The sequence below is a fragment of the Schistocerca gregaria genome, chromosome 4 (genome assembly GCF_023897955.1).
Source record: "Schistocerca gregaria isolate iqSchGreg1 chromosome 4, iqSchGreg1.2, whole genome shotgun sequence".
Lineage (NCBI taxonomy): Eukaryota > Metazoa > Arthropoda > Insecta > Orthoptera > Acrididae > Schistocerca > Schistocerca gregaria.
In genome coordinates, this window is record NC_064923.1 from 788,666,018 (window position 1) to 788,678,467 (window position 12,450).

General features: G+C 41.4%; 1 non-coding gene across 1 annotated transcript; it reads left to right on the forward strand.

The window, feature by feature from the left end:
* Window positions 1-10,239: 10,239 nt before the first annotated feature.
* Trnas-aga (transfer RNA serine (anticodon AGA)) lies at window positions 10,240-10,314 on the forward strand. The gene has a single exon. It is a non-coding gene; the product is annotated as a tRNA-Ser (tRNA).
* The last annotated feature ends 2,136 nt before the right edge of the window (window positions 10,315-12,450 follow it).

A 12,450-nucleotide genomic window follows, 5' to 3' on the forward strand; every position in this document is an offset into this window, starting at 1 on the left:
CGTTCTGTGGATTAGCTGTTAGTTCGTAACATGCTATTACTATCTGTCTCGCGTGTGTTTTAACGGCTCATGAATGGGGCAAGATATCGTAGTATAGAATGGTACTTATGGGTAGCTGTATGATAAATGCCATCAACTGTTATATCTAAAGAGATACTGCAACAATTTTTTTAGGAACTACATTTTTAAATGCCATTCGAAATCTGTTGAAAATACTAGTACAATTATACAATGGTTTCTAATGTTGGCGTTGAAACTCTTAGAAAAAAGTGAGAACTAAGCAACCACAAATCAAGCTTAAATTACAACACAGCTCCGTCTGTAAATGTCGTTCGTTAAAATGTGAGGATGTACATCTACATCATACTCCGCTAGCCACTTAATGGTGTGTGGCGGAAGGTACTTTCGGTAGCACTATCTATACCTCCAACCCTCTTCCACTCGCGAATAGTATGTGGGAAGAATGATTGTCGATAAGCATCTGTATTGGCTCTAATTTATCGAATTTTCTCGTTGTGGTCAATACGCGAGATGTGTCTGGGGGGAAGTAATATGTTGTCACACTCCTCCTGCAAAGTGCTGTCCCGAAATTTCAATGGTAAATCTCTCTGTGATGCACGACACCTCTCTTGTAACGTCTGCCATTGGAGTTTGCTTAGCAACCCCTAAACGCTCTCTCGCCAGCTAAACGATCCCGTGAAGAAACGCGACGCTCTGCATTAGATCTCCTCTATCTCCTCTATCTGTCCTACCTGATAGGGGTTCCAGATACATGAACAATACTCAATAATCTTGATACATGAACAATACTCAATAATCTTGAAAATTAGCCCCTTATAAGCCACTTCTTTCGTGGATGAGTTACATTTCCTTAAGATTCTTCCGCTGAATTTGATTCTGGTGTCTGATTTTCCCACTATCTCTATTATACGGTCATTCCACTTAAGATCGCTCTGGATAGTTACGGCTAGATATTTTACAGCAGACGCTGTCTCCAGCTGTCTGTCATCAATAGTGTAAGTGTACAGTAATGGATTTCTTTTCCTATGTATGCGCTATATGTTACATTTGTTTACGTTCAGGGTCAACTGCCAGATCCTACACCATTCATCTGTTCTTTGCAGATCTTTCAGTAAATTCTTACGGCCTTCTAGCGTTGTTACTTTGGTATAGACCACTGCATCATCTGCAAATAGCCTTAAAGAGCATCCAACGCTTTCTACTAGATCATTTGTATATATTGTAAATAGCAACATGTTTGAAATAGTTTTTCTGAGTACGTAAGTGGTTGATGCAGTGGGTAAATCGTTGTGTTAGATTATTCGAGGTGGAGGGTTCGGCTCTAGAAGTAGGTCTACGCGTTTTATGCTAATTTTACTCTACGTGAAGGGGTATCATCCTTAATCAATTATCAAAAACACTTCCAGTTTATTAATATCGACACAGAGAAGATAGTACAATTGTTCTTATTATTCCACATCTGAAAAAAGATGCCCTGCACCCATAGGACTCACATAGCTACACCATTCACTCGTATTGCCACACACAATTTTACGCAAGTCATTCGAAACCGCACTGTAACGTCTTGAATGAAGAGACTTGTAGAAAATTTTTGACAAACTGACACTCTTCGACGAACAGCTTCTACAGGATGAGGGCACAGGGCGAGATTTTGGTGATGACGGTTTTTGTATTAATAGTAAGCAAAGGGATCGCGCAGTGTAATTCACATAAGAGAGAGAAGAGACTGACGTGAAGTGTTAAAATTAACTACATGAATATTTTTTGCTTGTGTGCTCACAGACAGATGGCAATGCGTCTTTATCAGTGACCGCATGTCTTTATTTATGAAGTATTTTCATCTACTGCCATATCCAGATCAAATGTTAAAACCTGTGAGACGAGGAGCAATGTGAATAGCGATACTAAGTATGCCTGTTCGAAGCGTAGACTTCTCAGCAGTGAAACAGAACATTCTTGTGTAATAAACCTTAGGAAACAAAAGTGACAGTTGCGATTTTTATTGTTCTGTTCCAGCTTTTGCTCTCTCTGACTTTTTTTTATTTTTTTTACGTCGTGTAAGAAATAACAGCAACAACTTCTGACACTTCGAGATTGGTTTCCGTAGTCCTTTTATTCATCTTCAGAAGACTTCTATTTTCGCACTATTTACACTATAGGCCATTAAAATAGCTACACCAAGAAGTAACGCAGATGATAAACGGGAATTCATTGGACAAATATAGTATACTAGAACTGACATGTGATTACATTTTCACACAATTTGGGTACATATATCCTGAGAAATCAGAACCCAGAACAACCACCTCTGGCCGTAATAACGGCCTTGATATGCCTGTGCATTAAGTTACAGCTTGGGTGGCGTGTACTTGTACAGCAGCCCATGCAGCTTCAACACGATACCACAGTTCATCAAGAGTAGTGACTGGGGTATTGTAACGAGCCAGCTGCTCGGTCACCATTGACCAGACGTTTTCAGTTGGCGAGAGATCTGGAGAATGTGCTGGCCAGGGCAGCAGTCGAACATTTTCTGTATCCAGAGAGGCTCGTACAGGGCCTGCAACATGCGGTCGTGGATTATCCTACTGAAATGTAAGGTTACGCAGGGCTCGAATGAAGGGTGGAGCCAATGGTCGTAACACATCTGAAATATAACGTACACTGTTCAAAGTGCCGTCAATGCGAACAAGAGGTGACCGAGAGGTGCAACCAATGGTACCCCCATACCATCACGCCGGGTGATGCGCCAGTATGGCGATGACGAATACACACTACCAATGTGCGTTCACCGCGATGAGCCCAAATACGGATGTGACCATCATGATGCTGTAAACAGATCCTGGATTCATCCGAAAAAATAACGTTTCGCCATTGGTGCACCCAGGTTCGTCGGTGAGTACACCATCGTAGGCGCTCCTGTCTGTGATGCAGCGTCAATGGTAACCGCAGCCATGGTTTCGGAGCTGATAGTCCGTGCTGTTCTAAACATCGTCGAACTGTTCGTGCAGCTGGTTGTTGTCTTGCAAACGTCCCCATCTGTTGACTCGGGGATCGAGACGTGGCTGCACGAACCGTTACAGCTATGCGGATAAGATGCCTGTCATCTCGACAGCTTGTGATACGCGGCCGTTGTGATCCAGCACGGCGTTCCGTATTATCCTCGTGAACCCACCGATTCCTCATTCTGTTAACAGTCATTGGATCTCGACCAACGCGAGCAGCAATGTCGCGATACGATAAAGCGCAATCGCGACAGGCTACAATCCGACCTTTATCGAAGTCGGAAACATGATGGTACGCATTTCTCCTCCTTACACGAGGCATCACAACAACTTTTCACCAGGCAACAGCGGTCAACTGTGGTTTGTGTATGAGAAATCGGCTAGAAACGTTCCTCACGCCAGCACTTTGTAGGTGTCGCCATAGACGCCAACCTTGTGTGATTGCTCTGAAAAGCTAATCATTTGCGTATCACAGAATCTTCTTCCTGTCGGTTAAATTTCGCGCTTGGAGCTCTTCATCTTCATGGGTGTAGCAATTTTAATGGCCAGTTATGTAATATTTCGTAAACATTTTGCGTTTGATGTTAAATATGCGCTGACGGAAAAATTTGCAAGACGAAAACGTAATTACTGTAGAGCAATGGAAGTTCGCGATTAAATTTATCTAGGAAGGATATTTAAGTGAAGAAGGTCACAAGATCACAGGTTAGTGTAATGAGAGATAAGCCATTGGTAATATGAAATGCTGGGTACATTAATAAACGGTGTAACCACCAGAACGTTGAATGTAAGCATTCAAACATACGTGCATTGTCAGTTTGTGGGATGGAGTTCCAAGCCTGTTGCACTTGGTCGGTTGATTCATGGATGGTTAATGCTGTTTGTGAATGACACTGGACTTGTCGCCCGATGATGTCCATACTAGCTCGATTGCAGACAGATTTGGTCATCGGGCAGGCCAAGGCAACATGTTGACACTCTATGGAGCATATTGGACTATAACAACGGTATGTGGACGAGCGTTATTCTGTTGCAAAACACCCCCTAGAATGCTGTTCATGAATTGCAGCACGATAGCGTACAAATATGCAGTCAGGGTACATGCGATAACAACTAGTGTACTTCTGCTGTCTTACGAAAACGCATCCCCATACCATGGCTCCAGGTGTAAGTCTGGTCTGTTTAGCAAATTGGTTGGCTGCAGGCCGTCAGCTGGCCTCCCCCTAACCAGCGCACAGACATCACTAGCACCGGGGCAGAATGAGCTCTCATCAGAAAACCAATCAGACCTCCACTTTGCCCTGCAATGAGCTCTCGCTAGAAACCACATAAGTGGCAAACGGCGGTGGCTTGGAGTCGGAGGAATGAAAGTTCTGACCCAGAGCTGTCCTTGAAGGGACCGATTTGTAACAGTTCTTTGCGTCACTGTGGTGCCAGATGCTGCTCCTATTGCTACTGCAGGCGCTGTAAGATGCGCCATAGCCATAAGCCGAACAGGCTGGTCTCTCCCTTCGGTAGTGCCACGTGGCCGTCCAGAGGCCGCTCTTCTCGCGACCGCACATTCTCCTGACTACCGCTGCCAGCATTCATAACCGACAGTTAAAGCGTGTAGTGAAAGCAAACCTAATTTGCATCCTCATAGTGGCGCCACTACCGTCACTCTAATGCGACTAGTATTAAATTCGTATGAACTTCATCTTTCATATGGAGAAACACATCTATCAACGTGGTCTCTGATTTTGTTTCCGCCGGTGTAGTTTTCTGGTCCACTGCTATACTGCACATCAGCAAACGCTTTCCAGATGAAATTTCAATTCCCAGAAACACGTGTGCTACGCTGCAGTGATTTCTATCATTATCTTTGTTTACGGGTGTCTCTACGTGTTACACTAGACCTCTCCTTAATGTGCTAATCTTTGTTTATTTCAACATTCATTCAAGCCTAACATTTGAAAAAAATTGTTTTAAAGCATACGTAAACTTGTGACACTATTATCATCTTATTTTGCTTCTTTGTTTTCGTGGTAAGGTAAACTCAAATCATAATTGCAGGAGTCTCTGAACTAGACATAGGATATAGTTCTTGTCCATTCATGTCATGCTGTAACAAATGCGAGATGGTTTTAATCGAAGCAACGCCAAAAACTGTAAAATCATTGAGATTTCATCGCTTCGACACGATGCTAAATGCATAATAAAAAGTGTACGGTTGTGTTTCCTTCTCTAAGACTGTGTTAGCTGAAATTCACTCACATTAAAAAATTTCAGTTTGCTGCACATGAATGAACAAATGAACAACTGTCTTCTACCGCAGCGAATGAACGGTTTGAACTAATGTGGAAATTCCTCCGCAAATCTAACACCAACAGAAAAGCCTGTAATAAATTCGAGTTAAGGTACCAGAAACATGAAATAATTCACAGTCAATACAGATTAAAGCAATGGATGGATAGGTCTCAAAGACGCGACTCTTTCTCGGTATGTTCGACACATAGTAACCCAGAATTTATGGACATTACATAGGATTAGGCTAGTAAGATAGGCCACCAGAACTATGTTAAATATCAAACTTTTGTACATGGGTGCACGTTCAGAGACCGTGAATAGTTACAATTAAAAGGAAACAGCCCTCGGTCACAAATTATTAACGAATTAACCGGATTTCGACACAGCTAGGTGTGTCTTCCTCAGAATTTAAACCAAAGAATGATCTATAACATGGTCACAGAATCATGACTAAAAACGTATGATACAAATTATAAGTACGGAATTATCGTGAAGGACTGGCAGTATCTATATGTCATTAATAAAATAATAAATATACCAAAAGGACATTAGTCACACAGAAATTAAAGATAAAAAAACTGATGGCGAGCCACTAAGGGCTGCTCGTTACTTGTGTGGTGCAGGGTGTAAACGGACTTTCACGATAAATCCGTAATAATAATTCGTTACAAATTAGTGACCGAGGGCTGTTTTCTTTTAATTCTATGTTCAATATGAATAAATATTTCGAGGAGTTATTTTTTGTTGACTTAGCGGACGATGAGGCGATTTTCTGATATATTCAGGTAATTTTTAAGGTTGATACCTGCTAAATTAACACAACTTTTTAGTGACTCCGTAGGCTTTTTTGTGTGTGTTCGGGAACATTCGGCGACGACTCCAGTGACGCAATAAGCTATAAAGCTAGTCCTGACAAGAAGTAAATGAAAAATGTTGTACCGTCTGTATTCGGTATTGTAGAGAAAAATACCCGTTGCAAAATATTGTTTACTCACTGCCCTCGTTACAGAACGACGTTATTATGTAACAATTAGACAGACCTTTTTGCATACCTTGCAAAAATTTTCAAACGGCTCTGGGCACTATGTGAGTTAACATCTGTGGTCATCAGTCCCCTAGAACTTAGAACTACTGAACCCTAACTAAACTAAGGACATCACACACATCGATGCTCGAGGCAGCATTCGAACCTGCGACTGTAGCGTATAGAACCGCTCGGCAGCATACCTTGCAAGTGGTGGATGTAACAGTACTCGTGGATGCCACCAATAGAGTGGGTTTTCTTACTTAAATAGACTTTTCATCTTGTACCTACCGATGAAGTCACGAAGACTGTAATGGCTGTAGTGGTAAAAGTAGAACTTGCAAGTACTGATTCGTTGTCACACCAAATTAATTTCAAATTGGGTCTTGGTGAAATTTACGGTCTGATTGTTTCTTCTGTTTGATGTTTACTTTTGCATACGGCCACACTCACCTATAACTCATACGTTAAAGAATTTTGACGCATTTGTAGTCTCCACCATTAATAAATACCCATATTTTGAATCTGAGGTGAGTCCAAAAACGTCGTTTCCGACGTCGCTGTGATAAATTTATCAGTGCTACGTAAATTAATTAGCGTTCGTTGCTCTCTGTTCGTGCTTCCTAAGGCTTTCGATAAAATGAATTTCCTTAGACATGGCACTATGGCTGTCAGTTCTTTAAAAACTATCAGAATTTTTATTATTTCTGGTAGAAGCCACTGTTGTACTTCTGGTAGGTTTTGCATAGAATTATGTACCAAATGAGGTGTGGTGTTTAACGTTACCATCAGATTAACAGATCTTTCTAACATATTGTTCCAATGATGTACAATATCTGACTTAAATTTCAAGACTGTTTGAGTGGGTCTCAATTGTTTCTAAGTTTGCGTAATTTTTTCTGGCTAGAAGGCCTCTGTGAAAACGTCCCACGACAAATTTGACCTTCTGGTTTGTTTATTAAATCCGGACTGAACAATTAAACTTCATAAACATACTAGCTTTAGCTGCATTGCCTGTTACACAGACAAATGTTTTGTCAATTACCTTCCATTCTGTAGTAAGTGTCAGGCTGTTTTATATTTAAGGTATTCGACGGTGTATAGTGTACATAAATAAAAAATTGCTTTGTTCCCTGGTTGCTCTCGGAAGGAAAAGCAATATGAATTTCCTTTCTTTTCCGCACAATTAGGATTTCGCTACACAGTGAGAAAATGAACTCAACTGCTCTTAAAACCCATAAGATTCTCTTTTTAGTCACACCATCCATTGCATAGGAAATTCCATTGAATTCATAAGACGACAGAAATGCACTAGAAAGGTCTGTTGTTCACGCTGTGACATCCGGCGTACGAAGAACTGCTCTGTGTCCTAATCATTGAATGTAGGCTATCCCCACGGTTCCAGTTATGTGCAGCATACTGTGGCTAGGTATTATATTGTCACATTTCATTGCAGTAAATCATTTTTATTTAATGAGATCATGACAATTAAGTTTAGGGACATAATCCTTTAGTAAATGCGTAAGCTTACATATCAAAGAAACTTTTTCATCTTGCGCGATTTTTCACATGAAATAATTTTTCCTTCAGTTTTGAAAGAAGTGTTATCTCAAAATAACTGAAGCCATTGGAAAATCTGTTGTCGAGCTCTTGTGCTTCATTCACAAAGTTGTACTGAACTCATGTGATTGCGTGTAATTATCGTTCGGCACGTTTTAGAGTTTGGACCAAGCATGACCGCAGCATTAGAGAATGAAAGGGATTCACCCGCTTAACGAAAAGTGCCATTCGACGATTCTCAGCTCATGTTTGAAAAATTAGATGAAAAACGATTAATTTTGAGAATTTTGTACAGAGTGCATAACTTAGTCATACCTAACACTTGGTTCAACAATCATGAAAGAAGGTTGTATACACGGAAGAAGCCTGGTGACACTGGAAGGTTTCAGATACTTTGTATAATGGTAAGACAGAGATTTAGGAGCCAAGTTTTAAATTGTAAGCCATTCCCAGGGTCTGATGTGGACTCTGACCACAATCTGTTGGCTAGGAACTGTAGATTAAAACTGAAGAAACTGTAAAAATGTGGGAATTTAAGGAGATGGGACGTGGATAAACTGAAAGATGCAGAGGTTGTAGAGAGTTTCAGAGAGAGCATTAGGGAACAACTGACCAGAATAGGAGAAAGAAATACAGTACAAGAAGAAAGGGTAGTTTTCAGAGATAAAATAGAGAAGGCAGCAGAGAATCAAGCAGGTTAAAAGACGAGGGCTAGTAGAAATCCATGGGTAACAGACGAAATATTGAATTTAATTGATGAAAGCAAAAAATATAAAAATGCAGTACATGAAGCAGTCATAAAGGAATACAAACGTCTCAAAAATGAGATCGACAGGAAGTGCAAAATGGCTAAGCAGGGATGGCTAGAGGACAAATGTAAGGATGTAGACGCAAATATCAATAGGGGTAAGATACATACTGCCTGCAGGAAAATTAGAGAGACCTTTCGAGAAAAGAGAATAACTGGTATGAATATCCAGTGCTCAGATGGAAACACAGTTCTAAGCAAAGATGGGAAAGCAAAACGGTGGCACAGCTTGACTAGAATATGGGATCGGTTGGTAGGACACGTTCTGAGGCATCAAGGGATCACCAGTTTAGTATTGGAGGGCAGCGTGGATGATAAAAATCATAGAGGGACACCAAGAGATACACTAAGCAGATTCAGAATGACGTAGGTTGCAGTAGGTACTGGGAAATGAAGAAACTTGCACAGGACAGAATATCATGAAAAGCTGCATCAAACCAGTCTCTGGACTGAAGACCACAACAACAACAACAACAACAACAACAACAACACAGAGTGCTCGTGTGAAAGTTCCTGATTGCCAAATGGAATTAAGAAGGAAAACGATGAAACATAGAAACATTCATCCTAAAGTAACTCTAAGCTTTGTACAAAAAATTTAAGACATGGACTCTTTTCATAAACCATAAAACGTCTACATGATACTCTATTCCCAACCCATGCACTTACAGTCATGTACGGGCGAAGAGGGCTACTGCATCCAAAATACTACTGCAGGGTTCGCCAAACTCTATTACAGACTAGGCATATGAAATGTCCTTCAGACAATCCCACAGGAAGAAATGCAGAGAGGCGGTAACCACTTGGTTGGTCCTTTATGTCCTGTCTAAAGTTGTGAAAATGTTCAGAAGTTGTAGATTGAATTCGGGGATTCACCGCCAGGCTGGAAGATCATATTTGGAAAAAGCTGAGTGACAACATATTTATTAATCATGTCCAGATAAATGGTTCCCGTTCCTGTTTGCTCGAAAACTTGGTCAAGCTATGCTGTCTTTCATGAGCGCAAACCACGCATTCACCTTCTCGCTCTGACATGACCCATAAAAATTTTCTGATCTCCCAGATGCGAGTGAGGTAGTAGTTAATCTTTCCACATGCGCTGAAGGTTACTCCGTCAGAGAAAATAACTCTTTCTACATAGTTCTGGTTTCGCTCGGTCCAGACCCATCAGGACGTTGTTGGTGAAGCTGCAAGAGTTCGCACAATGTGAACTTATGAGCTTTGCAAGAATGGAAGCCAAGTCGTTTATGCAGCATCTAGGTATATGAAACTTCCTGGCAGATTAAAACTGTGTGCCGGACCGAGACTCGAACTCTGGACCTTTGCCTTTCGCGGGCAAGTGCTCTACCATCTGAGCTACCGAAGCACGACTCACGCTCGGTACTCACAGCTTTACTTCTGCCAGTACCTCGTCTCCTACATTTCAAACTTTACAGAAGCTCTTCTGCGAACCTTGCAGAACTGAGCTTCTGTAAAGTTTGGAAGGTAGAAGACGAGGTACTGGCAGAAGTAAAGCTGTGAGTACCGGGCGTGAGTCGTGCTTCGGTAGCTCAGATGGTAGAGCACTTGCCCTAGAAAGGCAAAGGTCCTGAGTTCGAGTCTCGGTCGGGCACACAGTTTTAATCTGTCAGGAAGTTTCTTATCAGCGCACACTCCGCTGCAGAGTGAAAATCTCATTCTGGAATCTAGGTATATGCTGAGTGAGAGATGTTTACGTTTAACTCGGCGAACTGGCTTTGATGGGCTTCCTTGGGAACTGTCTCTCAGCTCCTTTACCATTTCATCAGACGTGCCAATTCTGTCTGAACTTGACTTCTGCTATATACTTTCAGGGCTTACGAAATACTCGTCCCAATGCTCAGTTGTATTATCGTCGGGCGGCTTCCACTGAAATTCAGCTAGGAAATTTCTCTTGATAGCGGTGAATGATTTCTATTCTGCATACCACACACCGCAATGGGCTATCTTTTGAAGTGTAGCCTTTACTGATAGTTATTTAGCACTCTTTAAACACATGGAAAGCAATCGCTTGGAAGAAATCTGACCAAAACTTTGTATTTGTTTTACATGATGCAATAAGTATCGAGATTTCATATTTTACGTTTAATTGTATTTGGAAATCAGAGACGTATAATTTAGACAGACTGCATTGTATGCGTTGCCGGCTGGAGTGGCCGTGCGGTTCTAGGCGCTACAGTCTGGAACCGGGCAACCACTACGGTCGCAGATTCGAATCCTGCCTCGGGCATGGATGTGTGTGATGTCCATAGGTTAGTTAGGTCTAATTAGTTCTAAGTTCTAGGCGACTAATGACCTCAGAAGTTAAGTCGCATAGTGCTCAGAGCCATTTGAACCATTTTTGTATGCGTTGCAGATTTCGAATTGCTGCATTTGCGGCTGAAGAAATATCAGCAGACATTTAGATCAGAAACGATGTGTACCCAGGTTCATGAGAAAAGCAAGGAAAAAAGTAAAATCTGAGTTCAGTGTCGTGTCGGCAGCGCTGTCAGTAGAGACGGAACAGCAGCTAGGATTGCGAAAGGAGGGGGAAGGAAATCGGTCATGCACTTTACAAATGAATCATCGCTGCCTTTGCCTGGAGCAGTTTACGGAACTCACCGAAAACCGTTTGAACTGTAATCATCCCGAATGCGAGTCTAGTGTGCTAACAACTGCGTCGCCTCGACGAAAAAAGATTTTTTTGGAAGATATGTACTGACCCAGATCTAAGAAAACAGAGTAGAGTTTTATGTCATGTGTTAACGCTAGCGTATAAATGAATGTTAGTAAGCATGTAATTGTGTTTTCCCCTCTGAACAGACTTCCAGGCAATAGGCAATAGTTGTGGCAGTGCGATATTTGTATCTGTGTTCTGGTCCTGTGCAAAGACCTTTCCCATATTAAAATTACATTCATTTTTACACAAAAGCACTGTGCACACAATGAAGAAGGTAAGTAATAGAGCAGTGTGATGCCCCACTACTGTTCGTGGTCCGGCTCTCGGCACATTATCCCAATACCTCCACAGTCTCAGAGACCAGGGAGACACTGCAGTTACACCGTACGTCGACCTCCCTCTGCAGTGGCAAGGCATGTCGATAAACTACGATGTGGCCGGACGGAAGTTTCTGCGTTCAGCCACGTCCTGTTGGCAGTGAAAGTCCTTGTTTAAAGCTATGGCTGCATAGATGCCGTCGACTGGAGTACAACAAATACTGTAGACTCGGAATGTGTCGTGAGTGCATTTCACGAGGAAAAGAAAACATGAGGAAAGAGGAATGCAAGGAGCAATGAAAGTTGAAACGTCCCCTTTGAAAAATTTTGCATTACTGTGCTGATAAAACTCTTACTTTATTTACTTTACAAACAGCTGAGCAAAACTAAACGTACTCAGACAGTTTCCTCTTTACTTATTCTGATCATCACTAAAGTGACACAATATTTTTTAGCGCAATGCAGTCTGACTTTCAATAATCCCTACAAAAGAATGTCCCTGACTAACAATAACCTATACCTTTCATGAATCATTTACCTCACAAAAATCTTCGTTGCTCGAACTACTGCAATAAAACAAGCGCCAATACTGTCAGATAAAAAAAAGAGTCTAACTACTAAAGGCACTAACTAGTGATAGGCATAGTTAGCAAATGAAAGATTTTAATAGAGGACAAACAATGTATTTACCTTAATAATGTGCAACAGTCATCATATATATCTATCAATTCATGACATCCATCTTTACAATTTTC